At 37.8% G+C, this 18,224-nt stretch overlaps 1 protein-coding gene across 3 annotated transcripts in view; it reads right to left on the reverse strand.

Moving 5' to 3' along the window:
• The window catches only part of RGS17 (regulator of G protein signaling 17), a 118,187-nt gene that overhangs the window by 29,163 nt on the left and 70,800 nt on the right, over positions 1–18,224 (reverse strand). The window lies entirely within an intron of this gene.

The following is an 18,224-nucleotide window of genomic DNA, read 5'->3' on the forward strand; positions in this document are numbered from 1 at the left end:
TTAAAAGGGGGAAATAATTTTTAAAAAGGTAAAAACAAACTTTAGCAGTCAAACTAAATATTCTCAGGGAAAAAAAAATTAGGAGAGTATTCTAGAAACTTTAGGGACAAACTTCTATCATTATCTGCTGCATAAAATTATAGTAATGATCATGTTGCCAGGTAATCAAAATCAGCTGATAAGGTAAATATAAGTTTTGAGAATATATTTTTAACTTCCCTTCTGCGCTGAAGAATGACTAAATCTGCTTTCCTGCATGAAGATCTTTAAATGTTTATAAAAAAAAAAAAAATGTTTATAGGGAATGTGTATAACTCATTTCTCCACTAATGTTTACAGTAAGGGTAATGAGCTTTACAATTTTTACAAGGCTTCTAGCTATATAAAATTGTGAGGAAGATCAAGTTTGTTTTTGGTGCTTTCTCACCTCCTTTTAAAACACTCAATCTCCTTTTTGCACTTTTGACTCACCCTTTGGGGCCTAATCTTGATAATGTTGCCAAAGGACCTTTATTCTCTGCTAGGTGTCACTGTTGCAAGGGTATCTGCTTCCCTTCTCCCACCCTGGAAGGCTTATTTGCATTTTAATAGAATATTGTGAAAAGAGAAAATGTCATCGAATTTCAGGAGAAATTACTTTGGTGGAATTTATCGTGGCAGATAAGAAAAATATTGGGATAGAGGATGTCCCATCTGCAGCTTGGCCAAGCAGGCCAAACAAATGGCCACCAACTTATAGGAACAATCCTATTTAGAGTTTTAATGAGGATCAAAAAAAATCAAAAGTTTTGTTCTTGTAGAATAGTATAAAATTTAGAATGACCTCTTAGAAAAAAGGAAATCATTCTACTAAATGACATTTTCATAAATATGCAATGCATGCAAAATCATACACATAATATTGTCATCACTATGTGTTGTGGGAGGAAGACTTGGTGATTTGTTCCTGTAAAGATTACAGCCTAGAAAACCCTATGGGGCAGTTCTTTGTCACATGGGGTCACTATGAGTTGAAATTGACTCGATGGCACCTAACAACAATAGTTAGCCATATATACAACCAATGAGTAATTCCTTTCCTGTTTATACATTGAATACATTTTCCCATATGCATATAAAAACATTAATTACAGTGTTTCTAATATCCTAGATTGGAAAACATAATTTTATTAGCTATATGATGACACATCAAACAGCAGTTAAAACGAATAACTTAGATCTATTTGAATCAACTTGGGCAGATTGCAAAACAATATTGAACTGAAAATATAAAACAATATTGAACTGAAAATATAGATGCAAATTATTAAATACGGAATTGTATCATCAACACAATTCTCAAAAATACACAAAATGATATTATATATTTTTTCTAGACAATATATGTAGCAAAGTTATAAAAGCATGAAGCGGACCCATGATTTTGGGAATGTCATTGGAGAAGGAAACCCTGGTGGCGTAGTGGTTAAGTGCTATGGCTGCTAACCAAAGGATTGGCAGTTTGAATCCACCAGGTGCTCCTTACAAACTCTATGGGTCAGCTCTACTCTGTCCTATAGGGTCTCTGTGAGTTGGAATCGACTCGACTGCACTGGGTTTGGTTTGGTTTGGTATAGGAGAAGAAAGCTTTTTAATTAAATCTGGTCTTTTCCTTAAGAAAGATGTGGAGCAAAAACAACAAAATATTAACATTGTTTAATTGAAAAATTGTGTATAAGAGTATTTGTTTAATTATCTTTTGTACCTATCTGTATTTAAATTTTTTCTTCAGATATATACACACACATATGTGCACATGTATACAAACACACAAGTGCAATAATAATTTGTACCAGACAGGTCCTATCTGTGTCCCAGAAATCTGCAGAAAGATTCAGTAGTTTTCTTGAGAATTGGACACCTTAATTTTCCTACTGTTAAACATTCATTCTGAAAAATTCAGAGGGTGTCCACTGATACAGGTAATCTCTGGAAATGTTACATTTGAAATCACTGTAAACCACCCCCCCCCAAAACAAAACAAAACCTGTTGCCACTGAGTTGATTCCAACTCATAGTGACCTACAGGACAAAGCAGAACTGCCCCATAGAGTTGCCAAAGAGTACCTGGTGGATTTGAAATGCTGACTTTTTGGATAGCAGCCGTAGCTGTTAACCACTACACTACCTACCATGTTAGATTTGTAGGACCCTTCATTGTCTTCTATGTCTATAGTAGATTCACAGTACATACTGCTTATTGATGGGGGTGAATATGAAAGATTCCTCTTAATAAAAATATCTGTTTTCCAAAGACAGTGGTTTGGAAGTATTGCATAGGATTCAGTCCTAAGGCACACTGTCAAGTTTGAACAGTGCTCCTCATTCTTCAAAATTTCCTGAAAGATGAAAGTAAACTCTTATCAAGGAAGCCTGGAGAAGTGAAGCCTGAATGGCCCACTGCAATGTAAAGACTCATATTTTATCCTAAAAATCCATATAAAATTTGCTTGATATTTTGATATATTCATGTGTAAATAAGAATAATAGCTTTATATCCCCTAACTGGAAGGAAAAGAATGTTCCTACATCTTTAATGGCCAAGATGTTGTTGTAGTGCTGAGATAATCTATTTTGGAAAATGGGCTGAATTGGAAAAGAACTAACTCTACACATCAAAATTAGTGATTTCTTATATCACTTTCAGTGCCACAATATTTCTAGAACTCAAAATTACAAATATACAAGTGGCAATGTTATGGACTGAATTGTGTCCCCCATGAAGTTAAGTCTCAACCTCTGTACTCAATATGTGACCTTGTTTGGGGAAATACGGCCTTTCTTGGAAGATACTATCAGTTAAGACATGGCAAAGTAAGGTGGGTCCTAGTCCTAATCCTTCTGAGTGATATTTTACAAAAGGGGAGGACATAGAGTCACACACAGGGGGCAGATACCATGTGAAGATCCATCCACGAGCCAAGAAACACCAAGAAATGTCTAGGGCTACCAGAAGCTGAAAGAGACAAAGAAGATATTCCCCTAAAGCGAACAAAGACAAAGCTTAGTTCTGCTGACACCCTGAATTCAGACTTCTAAGTCTCCAAAACTCTAAGAAAATAAATTTATGTTCTTCAAAGTCACCCACCTTATGGTATGGTATTTCATTATGGCAGCCTTAAAAAATTGCCTTAGTTATCTAGTGCTGCTGTAACAGAAATACCACAAGGGGGTGACTTTAACAAAAAGAAATTTATTTTTTTTTACAATTTAGGAGGTAGAAGTCTGAATTTAGAGTGCCAGTTCTAGGGGAAGTTTTTCTCTCTGTGTCTGCTCTTGTCAGCTTCTATTCTTAGGTTCCTTGGTGATCATGTGGCATGTATCTTCCCCTCCATTTCTGCTTCCTTGCTTAATCTGCTCTTTTATATCTCAAAAAAGATTCACTTAAAACACACCCTACACTAATACTGCCTCATTAACATAACAAAGAAAACCCATTACCAAATGAGATTATAATCAGAGGAATGGGAGTTAGGATTTACAACTCATATTTTGGAGGACACAGTTTAATCCATCACAGAAACTAAGACAGGCAGAACACCCCCACCCACCCATGACACACTCCAAAGCTGCACCACAATGTGGTGATTAAGGGCACAAGCTCTGGAGTCAGGCTGTGTTCAAATCTTCTGCCATAATTGGATGACCTTTGGAAAGTACTTAAACTCTCTGTGCCCCAGTTTCCTCATCTGTGAATAATAATTGATAATAATAGAACATATCAGTACTATTGTAATGATTAAATGAATTAAACATGTAAGATCCTTGGAACAAATCTTTGTACATACAGTAAGTCCTCAATAAGTGACCGCTCTATCAAGGTAATACTGAAGATTGTTTTTCACGTTGCCAAAACGGAGGTGTGCTGCAGTATTATCGGGCTACAGATGCTGAAGATTTCCATCTGTGTTATTTTGCTGAGAGTTCATTTCACTTCTTGCATGGTGGGTAAGGTGTTTGCATCCATTGGTTAGAATCTTATCTCAGGGATCTACACCAAGGCTTACTCAGTGAAAATAAAAAAGATGAATGGTTTGGTTTTGTATTTTATCACTAAAACTATAATTTTTATCACATGTAAATGAACTGAGTCTCACGTGACTCAGGGTACCCACAATCAACACATTATCCAACAATCAACTTCATTTTAACTGCTGCCATCTTGTCTTGTTTAGTGAAAGCATTCAGAGTCAGTGTTTAGGTCCAAAAAGGTATTTGCTAAATAAGCCAAATTTGTGACACCCTCTTTAGCACTGAGATGAATAAGGAAGCAATTCACCATGGACAGACATTTATTCTTAGCGGTGATGTATTTCCCTTGTGAAGAAAAACAACTCACTCCACAATTTAAAATTTCTGATAACTCCCATTCTTCAGTTAAGCCAGCATACCAAACCAAAACTCATTGCTGTGGAGTTGATTCCGACTCATAACAACCCTATATATCTACGTTAATGGAGCAAGCTTTCAATGCCACTTCCTATTTCATGACATATTTATCTAAGAAGAGGAATATTCTCAAAAGTTTCTATTTTTTGGTGTATATTTTTTAGTGTGCCTTTTCAAAATCACCATTCTTATGATTACATTAAAATACTGAGGAATTCAAGAGCAAATAGTGCTTTCAGAGAGAATAGTCACTAAGAATATGGTTCCAGTTCCCACTGGCTGGTCAGAATCTGGCTCCATCAGTGAATATGTCCACGTGTTTCCTTTTCCTACTTGATACACAATGTTCATTACAACATCATATTATGTTGAAGAACACGCTCAACATCTCTCAAGCTGAAAGAACTGAAGAAAAAATTCAAGCCTCACTTGTAATTTTGAAGGATTCTACGGGCAAAATGTTGCTGTCAAGTAGATTCTGACTCATAGTAACCCTATAGGACAGAGTAGACTGCCCCATAGAGTTTCTGAGGAGCACCTGGTAGATTCAAACTGCTGACCTTTTGGTTAGCAGCCAAACTCTTAACCAGAGCCCCGGTGGCATACTGGTTAAGTGCTACGGCTGCTAACCAAAGGGTTGGCAGTTCAAATCCACCAGGCGCTCCTTGGAAACTCTATGGGGCAGGTCTACTCTGTCCTATAGGGTCGCCATGAGTCAGAATCGACTCGACAGCACTGGGTTTGGTTTTGGTTTTTATGGACAAAATACTGAATGATGCAGGAAGCATCAAAAGTAGATAGAAGAAATACAGTGTCACTGTATCAAAATGAACTGGTTAACATTCAACCATTTCAGGAGGTAGCATATGATCAAGAACAGGTGGTATGGAAGACAGAAGTTCAAGTTGAACTGATGGCATTGGTGAAAACCAAGGGTCCAGGAACTGACAGAATACCAATTGAGATGTTTCAGTGAACCAATGCAGTGCTGGAAGTGCTCACTTGTCTATCCAAGAAATTTGGAAGATAGCTACCTGGTCAACCCACTGAAGAAATCCATATTTGTGCCCATTCCAAAGAAAGGTGATCCAGCAGAATGTGGAAATTATTGAACAGTATCATTAATGTCACACGCAAGTACAATTTTGCTAAAGATCATTCGAAAGCAGTTGCAGCAGCACATCGACAGGGAACTGCCAGAAATTCAAGCCGGATTCAGAAGAGGATGTGAAAGGAGGGATATCATTGCTGATGTCAGATGGATCTTGGCTGAAACAAGAGAATATGAGAAAGATGTTTACCTGTGTTGTATTGACTATGCAAAGGCATCTGATTGTGTGGATCATAAAAAATTATGGATAACATTGTAAAGAATGAGAATTCCAGAACACTTAATTGTGCTCATGAGGAATCAGTACATAGATCAAGAGGCAGTTTTCAAACAGAGCAAGAGGATACTGCATGGTTTAAAATCAAGAAAGATGTACATCAGGGTTGCATCCTTTCACCATACTTAATCAATCTGTATGTTGAGCAAATAATCTGAGAAGCTGGATTACATGAAGAAGAATGGGGCATCAGGATTGGTGGAAGACTCATTAAAAACCTGTGATATGGGGATGATACAACCTTGCTTGCTGAAAGCGAGGACTTGAAGCACTTACTGATGAAGATCAAAGACCACAGCCTTCAGCATGTATTGTACCTCAACATAAAATAAAAATCCTCACAACTGGACCAATAAGCAACATTGTGATAAATGCAGAAAAGACTGATGTTATCAAGGATTTTATTTTACTTGGATCCACAGTCAACAGCCATGGAAGCAGCAGTCAGGACATGAACCGACATATCACATTGGCAAATATTCTGCAAAAGACCTCTATAAGGGTTAAAAAGCAAAGCTGTCACTTGGAGGACTAAGGTGTGCCTGACCCAAGCCATGACATTTTCAATCATCTCCTATGTATGCAAAAGCTAGACAGTGAATAAGGATGACTGAAGAAGAATTGATGCCTTTGAGTTATGGTGTTGGAAAAGAATATTCAAATATACCATGGACTTCCAGAAGAAGGAACAATCTGTCTTGGAAGAAGTACAGACAGAGCACTCGTTGGAAGTGAGGACAGCAAGACTTCATCTCATGTACTTTGGACATGTTATCAGGAGGGACCAGTCCCTGGAGAAGGACATCATGGTTGATAAAGAGTCAGCAAAAAAGATGATGACTCTCGACGAGATGGACTGATACAGTGGCTGCAACAATGGGCTCAAACAGCAATGATTGTGAGGATGGTGCAGGACCGGGCAGTGTTTCATTCTGTTGTAGACAGGATTGCTACGAGTCGAAACTGACTTGGCAGCACCTAACAACCACCATCACGAGTTAATCAACCTCTGACTTTATTTGCAAAGTGTGGAAATGATATTTATTTTTCTCAGTAGTTGGAAGGAACGGAAGAAAACACACACATTGCTATTATTATTAACCGTAGCAGAGTGAGTGCCAAGTGAAAAGCAGTAAGTTGTAATCACAATCATTATTATCTGCTCCTATTATTATTATGATTCCTAGACAAGTAGTCTGTTTTCATATTTACAAAAAATACCTGATGGTTTTCCTTTAAAACTGCATGATTGGTTTTTAAATTTCATTGCAAGAATGATAGATTTATTGGGTAATTGCCAAGGTTTTCACATAAGGAATTAAAAAATTAGCTCTTTGCTATTCAAGGTGTAGTCCTTGGACCAGCAGCATCACTTCACCTGGGAGCCAGTCAGAAATGAGAATGTCAAGCCCCACGCCAGACTTACTGCATCTGAATCAGCATTTTAACAAGATTCCCAGGTGATGTGTACACACATTATCATTTGGAAGCCTGCTGGTTTCAGACACACTAAATTGTGAGCTTTGGGTCTGATACACTATACACAGTGATTGGTTGTGTGGAGGTGGTATATTGATGACAGTTTTAGTGAAGCATCAAGTAGGAGGAAAGATTATAAAGGGCTGTGGAACTATTGATCTTTCAATATTCATCTCACTGTCACCCCTTTACCCTCCTCCCCGTCTTATTTCTTCGCATTTGGGTAGAGAGAGGGGCTTCCCTCTGTTTGCACAGTATTGTGCACTTAACACACTGAACTGTCACTGGCGTACAATCTGCTTCCGTGACTAGACCCTCACATTCTAGAGTCTCACCTCATGGATGCTCTCCTTGAGGACATCTCTGCTGACCCTTCCAGCAGGTGCTCTACTGTTCCTGCTTTGGCCTGAAATTCTGTATTATTCTACAGCTTTGCCATTTGTCAGTTTTTCTTAAATGACTATGGGCTCTTCGAGGGCAGAGACTGGAACATTCATCTTAGTTCTCTTGGTACACGTGCAAAAATAATCATGAGTCTCAACTGAACTCCAAAAAAAAAAAAAAAACTCTGATATTTTGTGAGCTGGAATAAGTTATTCAGTCTACATAGAACCATCACTCTGGCTCTGAGAAAAAAAAAATAATTTAGTGAGGTGAAATGTGTCTCATAAATTTTCTCCCATTTTCCTTTTTTAACATGTTGGTACCTACTGTTTGTGTATAAGCCAGTATTTAATAATCCTACATAAATTTAAAAACTGTTTTATTTTTATGCTAATATTAATGACTAATTAATGATATGTGGCAAAAAGCACCCTAAATTCCAGGCTTTTCTCCATGTGAATATGCTTGAGAACGAGGGAGCTCAGTCAATGTGTGCGTAATGAGTGACACAAGGGAAAGAGAAGGTTGCTTTTTTTTTTTTGCTCATGGGTGAGCAGATGGTTACGTTCTCTAAGAGAGCCCAGGTTTGCATAATTAAAATGAAAGGGAAGGTCATTCAATTACTTAGCAATTTTGGAAAGTGTAAAATACTGGTGCAGATAAAGTAAGCTTTTAAGAATCTGATTTTCACCTGACTTATTCAGGGTCTGCTTTAGTTTAGGATGGGCAGTACCAGGTTAGAGTGAATATTTTAGAAATGTGGCCAAAGATTCATGACAGTCGGAGCAGCCTTTTTCATAAGCACTGCATGGTGACGAGAATCTTTAGCATGGCCCTGTTTCTTTTATTGTGCCATTTTAAAAAAGATCACTGATTAATGTAGAGTTGTAGTATGACAGCATTGTATCTATGTGACATGTTCATTTTGGGAATTGTCAAACTGCTCTTCAGAGAGTACACATGCTCATTATTTCAATCCATAAGCAAATTTAAAAGAACGACAGGCAGGAAAAGACACTTAAAACATGAAAAAAAAGAAAAATCAAACACACAAAACTAGAACATGTGAAAAAGGGTGTGCGAAAGACTGTTTACTCTAATAGTAGTTATTCATATAAGATAGTTACAAAAACAGGGATAATTGCTACAGAAATTCAATACAGAGCAATGTTTATATAAACATGTTGAATGAGAATAAAGAGATTAGTACTATGTGAAATAATCCCCGGAAGAAGCTAAAACATAGAATATATCCCATTTATTTTTTGTTTAACGTAACATCACTATATACCATTCAAATCTGTCTTAACCAAGTGAAAGTAGGTTACTTCTGATTCTCTCTTGCACTTTATAACACCTTCTGTATTGAAGAATTAGCCTTACCTTGCCACCTCCTCAGATATATTCAGATATGAGGGAATATACTATCTATTCTTTCCAATGCTACATTCTATATATTTTGATTTACAATAATTGTTGTTGTTAGGTGCTGTCGAGTTGATTCCAACTCCTAGAGACCTTATGTACAACAGAAGGAAATACTGCTGGGCCCTGAGTCATCCTCATAATCGTTGCTATGCTCGACCCCATTGTTGCAGCTGCTGTGTCAATCCATCTCGTTGAGGATTGTCCTCTTTTTCACCGACCCTGTACTTTACCAAGCATGATGTCCTTCTCTAGGGACTGGCCCTTCCTGATAACATGTCGAAAGTACAGGAAACAAAGTCTCACAGTCCTCGCATCTAAGGAGCATTCTGGCTGTACTTCTTCCAGGACAGACCTATTTGTTCTTCTGGCAAACCAAAAAAAAAAACAAAACCAAACCCAGTGCCATCGAGTCGATTCTGACTTGTAGTGACCCCGTCAGACAGAGTAGAACTGCCCCAAAGAGTTCCCAAGGAGCACCTGGCGAATTTGAACAACCAACCCTTTGGTTAGCAGCCATGGCACTTAACCACTATGCCACCAGGGTTTCTGGCAGTCCATGGTATATTCAATATTCTTCACCAACACCGTAATTCAAAGGCATCAGTTCTTCTTCAGTCTTCTTATTCACTGTCCAGCTTTCGCATGCATATGAGACAACTGAAAATACCATGCCTTGGGTCAAGTGCACTTTAGTCCTCAAAGTGACATCTTTGTTCTTTAACACTTTAAAGAAGTCTTTTACAGCAGATTTGACCAATGCAATACGTCGTTTGACTTCCTGACTGCTGTTTCCATGGGTGTTGATTGTGGGTTCAAGTAATATGAAATCCTTGACAACTTCAATATTTTCTCCCTTTGTCATAATGTTGCTTATTGGTACAGTTGTGAGAATTTTTTATTTCTTTATGTTGAGGTGTAGCCTATATGGAAGGCTGTAGCCTTTTATCTTTATCAGTAAGTGCTTCAAGTCCTCTTCACTTCCAGCAAGCAAAGTTGTGTCATCTGTATAACACAGGGTGTTAATAAGTCTCCCTCCAAACCTGATTTCACATTCTTCTTCATATAGTCCAGCTTCTCAGATTATTTGCTCAGCATACAGACTGAATAAAGAGGGTGAAAGAATACAACCCTAATGCACACCTTTCCTGATTTTAAACTGTACAGTATACCCTTGTTGTTTGAAAGACTACCTCTTGGTCTATGTACAGATAGGTTCCACATGAACACAATTAAGTATTCTGGATTTCCCATTCTTCACAATATTATCCATAATTGGTTATGATCCACACAGTTGAATACCTTTCCTTAGTCAATAAAACACAGGTAAACATCCTTCTGGTATTCTCTGCTTTCAGCCAGGATCCATCTGACATCAGCAGTGATATTTGTCGTTCCACATCCTCTTCTGAATCAGGCTTGAATATCTGGCATTATCCTATTGATGTGCTGCTGCAACTGCTTTTGAATGATCTTCAGCAAAATTGTATTTGCGTGTCATATTAATGATATTGTTCAATAATTTCCACATCCTGTTGTATTACCTTTCTTTGGAATGGGCACAAATATGGATCTCTTCCAGTCAGTTGGCCAGGTAACTGTCTCTCAAATTTCTTGGCATAGATGAGTGAGTGCTTCCAGTGCTAAATCTGTTTGCTGAAACACCTCAGTTGGTATTCTGCAATTCCCGGAGCCTTGTTTTTTGCCAAAGCCTTTCGTGTAGCTTGCACTTCTTCCTCCAATTCCCTTCGGTTCTTTATCTTATTTACCTCCTGAAATTGTTGAACCTCAACAAATTCTTTTTGGTATTTGACTCTGAGTATTCCTTCCATCTGCTTTCTTTCTTTTCTTTTTTTGTCTTTAACAAAGAGAAATTTATTTTCTCATAGTCTAGTAGGCCAGAAGTCCAAATTTAGGGCATCAGCTCCAGAGGAAGGCTTTCTCTCTCTGTCGGCTCTGGAGGAAGGTCTTTCTCATCAATCTTCCTCTGGACTAGGAGGTTTTCTGCGTAGGAACCCCAGGTCTAAAGGACGTGCTCTGCTCCCAGTGCTTCTTTCTTGGTCGTATGAGGTCCCCTCCATCTGCTTTTAATGCTTCCTGCATCATTCAATATTTTGCCCACAGAATCCTTCAAAATTGCAACTCAAGGCTTGAATTTTTTCAGTTCTTTCAGCTTGAGAAATGCTGAGCATGTTCTTCCCTTTTGGTTTTCTAACTACAGGTCTTTGCATATTTCATTATAATATTTTACTTTGCCTTCTAGAGCTGCTGTTTGAAATCTTTTGTTCAGCTCTTTTGCTTCATCATCCCATTTCTTTTAACTATTCGACATTCAAGAGCAAGTTTCAGCATCTCTTCTGACATCCATTTTGGCCTTTTCTTTCTTTCCTGTCTTTTTAATATCCTTTTGCTTTCTTCATATATTATGTCCTTGATGTGTTCCCACAACTCATCTGGTTGGTCATTAGTATTCAGTAAATCAAATCTGCTCTTCAGATGGTCTCCAAATTCAGGTGAGATATACTCAAGGTTGTGTTTTGGCTCTCATGGACTTGTTTTAATTTTCTTCACCTTCAACTTGAACCTACATTTGAGCAATTGATGGTCTGTCCCATAGTCAGCCCCTGACCTTGCTCTGACTGATGATACTGAGCTTTTCCGTCATCTCTTTCCACAGATGTAGTTGATTTGATTCCTGTATATTCCATCCATAGTAAGGTCCACATATATAGTCATCATTTATGTTGTTGGAAAAAATATTTCCATCGAATAGGTCTTGCACATTTCTATCATGCTATCTCCAGTATCATGTCTATCAACAAGGCCATTAATAGGCACCTTAAAAAAGCACAATCAAGTATCCCGTAAACTTTTTTTCACTAGCCTGTGTTCTGCCCATTTGGCAAGGTTAAATATTATTTGAGGAGGGTTTATAATTATCTTTCCCTATAAAACCAAAAAACCAAACCCGTTGCCATTGAGTTGATTCCGACTCATAGCAACAGTATAGGACAGAGTAGAACTGCTTTATAGGGTTTCCAAGGAACACCTGGTAGATTCAAACTGCCGATCTTTTAGGTAACAGCCATAGCTCTTAACCACTATGCTTTGCCTGTAGCACATTATTTATTATGCCTGCCTAATCAAAATAATAACTGCTTATTACACTGCTTTTAACACATTGGTATTTTCAGCACATGGGTCCGGGTTATACAATTCATACCAGCTCAATCTTTTTTTTTTTTTTTTAAGTTTATTCAAATAAACATACCAGCTTCCAGGAAATACACAACTGATGAAATAAATTGAGTCTGCACTCTTCATTCACATGGTAAAATTTTTACTCCTTCCAGAAAAAGTGGGCAGTAGTTATTGGAAAGGTTATGTATGATGATGAAGGAATAAAGCCAGCCTCCCACTAACATGCCCTCTGAAATATAAAGAAATGATGAGAAGTGAAGTGATAGATTTTGGGGGCATGAGGGAGAAAGTAGCATGATTATTCACCAACCTCATATATCTCAAAGGTAGCAGAGTTGGAAGAAACATTTCTAGGCTGTCCCTTCACTCGTTCTCGTTCCTGCCCATAGAACTTATCCAGGTGATGATTTTGAAGAAAGTGACATCCATTGAGCCGCATTTAAAAGGCTCGAGTTCCCTGCATTGAAAAGGTAACTAGCCCTGTCATTTGCTCTCTCCTGTTTTCTCTCTTTATTGTGATAGGTTTGTAAGCCATGCCACAACCCCCCACACAGCTGGCCAGATTCTTGTACCATCAGTTTGCCAACTTTTCTATCTACAAATGTGAATATGTTTGAAAATGACAATGAAATAGACAACTTTCTGGGACAATATAAATTTTAAGAATCCTCCCAAGCATAAATTGAGAGCATGAATAGACCAATAACCATGGAAGAGGTGAACATCACCAGACTTTTAACTCCAAAGTAGTCTCTAGGGTCAAAAGATTTAACTGGTTAATCTTTCAAAGAAGAGCCAGTTCTCACTGTTGAAGATAGGCTGTAGTGATGGTAGCGGTAGGCAGGTAATATTTCTTCACTTTTCTTGACCTTTTCTTCCTGAGAATCCTGGACTGTCTCTATTCCCTCACCTGCACCTTGGGTGACCAGCTTGTTCAGGTATACTCAGGATTGTCCTAGTTTAAAACTTAAAGTCCCCTGTTCCAGGAATGCTATCAATCCCAGTAAAACTGGGATGGTTAGGCCTTCTACCCGCTCCTCCCCAGGGCTTATATGATTCATAAATCTAGATGTGATCAAATTAATATCTTTTCCTCTGGAAGTGAGCTGTCTGGAAACATTTAACTTCAAGCTTCTTAGACTCTGCTGCGTTCCTCTGTGTAGAAAATTCCAGGGACCTAACTCCATATGGAAACCCTGGTGGTGCAGTAGTTAAGAGCTATGGCTGCCAACCAAAGGGTTAGCAGTTTGAATCCACCAGGTGCTCCTTGGAAACTCCATGGGACAGTTCTACTCTGTCCTATAGGGTGGCTGAGTCAGATTCCAACTGAGTCAGAATCGACTCGACGGCAATGGGTTTTTTTTTTCTTTTTTAACTCCATATGGGAAGCCCTGCTGGCATAGTGGTTAAGTGCTATGGCTACTAACCAAAAGGTCAGCAGTCTGAATCCACCAGGTGCACCTTGGAATCTCTATGGGGAAACTCTCCTCTGTCCTCTAGGGTCGCAATGAGTCAGAATCAACTGGATGGCAATAGGTTTGGTTTTTGGAACTCCATGTGGGGGTTCCTGCTCTGTTTCTGTATTGGCTGTGATAAGGTGGGATATTCTTCTAATGATGTGATTCAATATAAAAAAACCCAGTCCCCCGTAATAATAAGCCATATTGTTAAATATCAAATATATCAGTAATAAAAGTGGTATTTTCCTTCTTCATCTATTCTGCTGTTTATTTCTCACTGCTTCTGGACTCAAATGGAGAAGAAAAGGCACTATGTATTATGTGCATAAAGGCATCAACATGCATTAAAAATTTAGATGGAGTAAAAAAATATGGAAAATTTCTGAGTTCATAACAATTACCTCGAACCCTGAAAAAATGGTGAAAACATGGCCTATTTGATGTATGGCGTTGAAGCAATTGGTAATCTATGTGAAAAAAAGGCTGGACACTTCAGAATAGAAAAATAACTTATTAAATAAATCACATATTAAAGTCTGTAAAGAATATCAAAACATTAACGTATCAGAAGAAAAGAAATCAAAATTTTAGAATTATCTCAGGGATAGAGAAGGCCTTCTGAAGTGAGATACAAATGCTTCCCTACCTCCAAGATATTGACAGAGAGGACTGTATACAAATTAAAATTTCTAATAAAGTGACAGACACAAAAATGAAAGACACAAAGTTAAGCACAACCAACAGTCTAGGAGAAAATGTTTGTAGCAAAACATCCATGAATAGTTCCCACAAAGTAAAAAAAAAAAAAAGTGTAATAAAAATGCAGGAAAAGGAAGTGATTGGGAAATTCAGAGGATATAAGAACTAAAAATAGCTACAGCCCCGCAAAAGAAATGTTTGTACATGTGTACCAGGAGACGTATACAAGCACAGTCATAACAGCACTTTTTGTAATAGCACAACACTTGGAAACAGCCCAAATGCTCATGGATAGGAGAATGGACAAATAAATCCTGGTGCATATAAGCAACTGGATATTAAAAAAAAAAAAAAAAAGAGAGAGAAAGAAAAATAGGCAATAAACCTATGAAAAAATCCTCAACCTTACTATCATCAGAGAAATGCAAATCAAAAGAAAATGGCATATTGGTCCATTTCTTTTCAAAATTAAGAAGACTGACAACATCCAGTGCTGGCAAAGTCTGGAGAAATGAGCATACTGTTGGCTAAAATGTAAATTGGTAAAACCCTTTTTGAGAAAACTTGGCAGTAGCTATCAAACTTTTTATATCCTATTTTTTTTGACAATTTTACATCCAAGAATCTATTTTCCAGAAATTCTCACATAGCTATAAGGATGATCCCTGAAAAACCATTTAAATAGTAAAGTATGAGAAATAACATAATAATCAATAAGCAAAAAAACTTAAAATTGATGGTATATCCATTCTGTGAAATACATGAAGCTAATGGTTTAGATATATAGAGGCACTAACTTGGAATGTTCTCCAAGATACTGTATTAAGTGGAAAAAAAAAGCCAAAAGATACATATGATTAAGTAAACCACATTACAAGATAAAAGATACAGGCTCTGGAGCCACACTGCCTAGACTGAAATCACAGATTTTCCAGCTTGGCAATCTATTTAGCTTCTCTCCACTTGTATTATCCCATTAACGATGGGTCATTTGCCAAAAGTAATCATTATAGTTCCATTTTGTGGAGTTGTTGAAATGATTAAATGTGTCAATACATGTAAAACTCCTAGGACAATATCTAGCCTAAAAAACATACAGTAAATATTAACTATCACCACCTCCACTGTCATCATCTGATATGCTACTGGTTTGTACCAAAATGTTGAACTAACATGGACTTCTGACTCTTTCCTCCAAGGTCAACTCTGGAAGGAACTAGAGAGGGAAAATGTCAGGACAGAGAGAAAACACTGAGAAACGTCTATAAGAAGGGAGAGAGTGGCTGTGCCCTGGGGAAGCAGGTTCTAAGTGGCTATGGGAGGATAAAATAGGAAAGTAGCCTTTGGAGTTCTGCTTCAGCTTCCCCGACACTCCTCCTTGCCTTGCACAGTGACTCCTGCCCCCTACATGCTGCTGACTTACACCCCTGCTGCAGGTATATTCAGAAGTAAGATCAGAAAGCCTGAAGGTCTTGTGCAAGTAAGAAGCTAAGGAAATCCAAGCCTTGGTAGTCACATCCCACCTCTTTCCCCTTCAAAGCCCAGATCTGGTGGATTACAATGAAGGAAGTGCCTCCTTTTTATGAACTTCACCTGGGGAGCTGAGGTGGAACCTTGATCTGCGGAGATGTTTTGTGGATGAAAAATGATTTTCTCTGGATGAACCTTTACGACTATTGCCCTGAGATAATCTTTAAGCTTTAAACCAAAAATATCCCCTCAATCTTCTTAAAAGCAAACAATAGTTCAGCTTAACTAGTAAAGAATGTTTACCTGTTATGCTCTTTTAAGATCTATCTATATAGGATCAAGAAACCCTCGTGGCAGAGTGGTTAAGTGCTAATCAAAAAGCCCGGCAGTTCGAATCCACCAGGCACACCCTGGAAACTCTATGGGGCAGTTCTACTCTGTCCTATAGGGTCACTATAAGTTGGAATCGACTCGACAGTACAGGTTTTTATATAGGATCAAATTGACAATGGTGACTAGAAAGATTAGATAGGAACCTTAGGTGACAGTGAGTTTATGTTAATGGAGGAGGAACAATTCAGAAACGAAGGATAAAAATGGTTGTACAACTTGAAGAATACAATCAATGTCACTGAATTATACATGTAGAAATTGTTGAACTGGTGTATGTTCTGCTGTTTATATTCTCAACAACAATAAAAAATATTTTAAGTAAAGAAAAAGTGATTTGCTGTAATTTTCTAGCACATGACACTCCTCACTCTGGGGCTCATTCTTCCCTCACCCCCTTGAACCAACTGGGGCTGACAGAGATAGGGGTCTGCCCTTCAGACCTTCCCCCTAGTCGCCAGAAGACAGAGGTGGCAAATATGACCTGACGCCCAAAACAAGGAGTATAATTATTTCAGAAGAAAATTAAAAGCGAAGTTAAAGATTCATTTAAAGCATAGGTGTTAGAATAATGGACAAAGATAGTAAAATAGATATTAAAAAAAAAGAGAGAGAAAAAAGAAGATATTAATAAGAAGAAACCATCAAAATAGAAAAATTAGGTATGAAAAATAAAATAACTGAAATAAAAAACACAATAGCTAGTGTAATGGATTGAACTGTGTCCTCCAAAAAGGAAATGTGAGAAAGTCCAAATCCCTTCACCTGTAAATATGATCCAGTTTAGAAATAGCCATTTTCTTTTGTTACGTTACCGAGGGCAGGCCAGAGCAGGGTGAGTCCTAAATCTAATCCCTTCTGAGTGGTGTCTCATAAAAGGAGCAGAAAAGACAGAGACACACACAGGGGGAAGGCAGAAGCCTTACAAGGATCGATTATGAGCAAAGGAACCCCAAGGATGCTGGCAGACACCAGAAGTTAAATGAAAGTAGTGTTGGAAGAAGTAAGAAAAACAAATATAGGAGATTCTGTATAAAATAAAGACATAAATAAAGTTGTTCAAATGCCTTGGTGAAATTTAGTATTAAACAACAGCTAAGGCCAAAGTAGAAACCCTGGTGGCGTAGTGGTTAAGTGCTATGGCTGATAACCAAGAGGTTGGCAATTCGAATCTGCTAGGTGCTCCTTGGAAACTCTATCGGGCAGCTCTACCCTGTCCTATAGGGTTGTTATGAGTTGGAATCAACTTGATGACAGTAGGTTTGGTTTTTTGGTTTAAGGCCAAGAAAAGGAAAAGCACAAATATGCCTATGATAACAGATGGTCTACAGGTTCTCGAACTTTTTGGTCTCAGAATCCCTTTATGCTCTCAAAATTTATTAATAACTCCAAAATGCTTGCAGTGTGTCACAAGACTTCCAGGTACCTGCTGAACGTGTTTTTTTTAAAAAAATCATTATTTGCTATATTAGAAATTAAAACTGGAAAATGTTAAATATTTCAAGTAAGCTAAAAATAATAATAAACACATGTTAATATAAATAACACTTTATAAAATATATTAAGAAATAGTAGGAAGAGTGGCATGATTTTACATTTTTGCAAATCTCTTTAAAGTCTGGTTTAACAGAAAGCTGATGGATTATCAAATCTGCTTCTTTACTCATCCTTCTGCCATGGCAGATGTCATGTGGCCTGTGGAAAACTCTACACCCACGTGAGGATGACAGTAGAAGATGCAAACAACATGTTATATGAAAACACTTGTGACCTCAGAACCTTCTCAACGAGTTTCAAAGACCCTAGGATCCCCAGACTACACTTTAAGAAGCCCTGTTCCAGATAATTTCAACATAATGAGAGTTAGGAGGAAGTAAGAGCATGTGAAGGTATTAAATTC

Source organism: Elephas maximus, chromosome 1 (genome assembly GCF_024166365.1).
Source record: "Elephas maximus indicus isolate mEleMax1 chromosome 1, mEleMax1 primary haplotype, whole genome shotgun sequence".
Lineage (NCBI taxonomy): Eukaryota > Metazoa > Chordata > Mammalia > Proboscidea > Elephantidae > Elephas > Elephas maximus.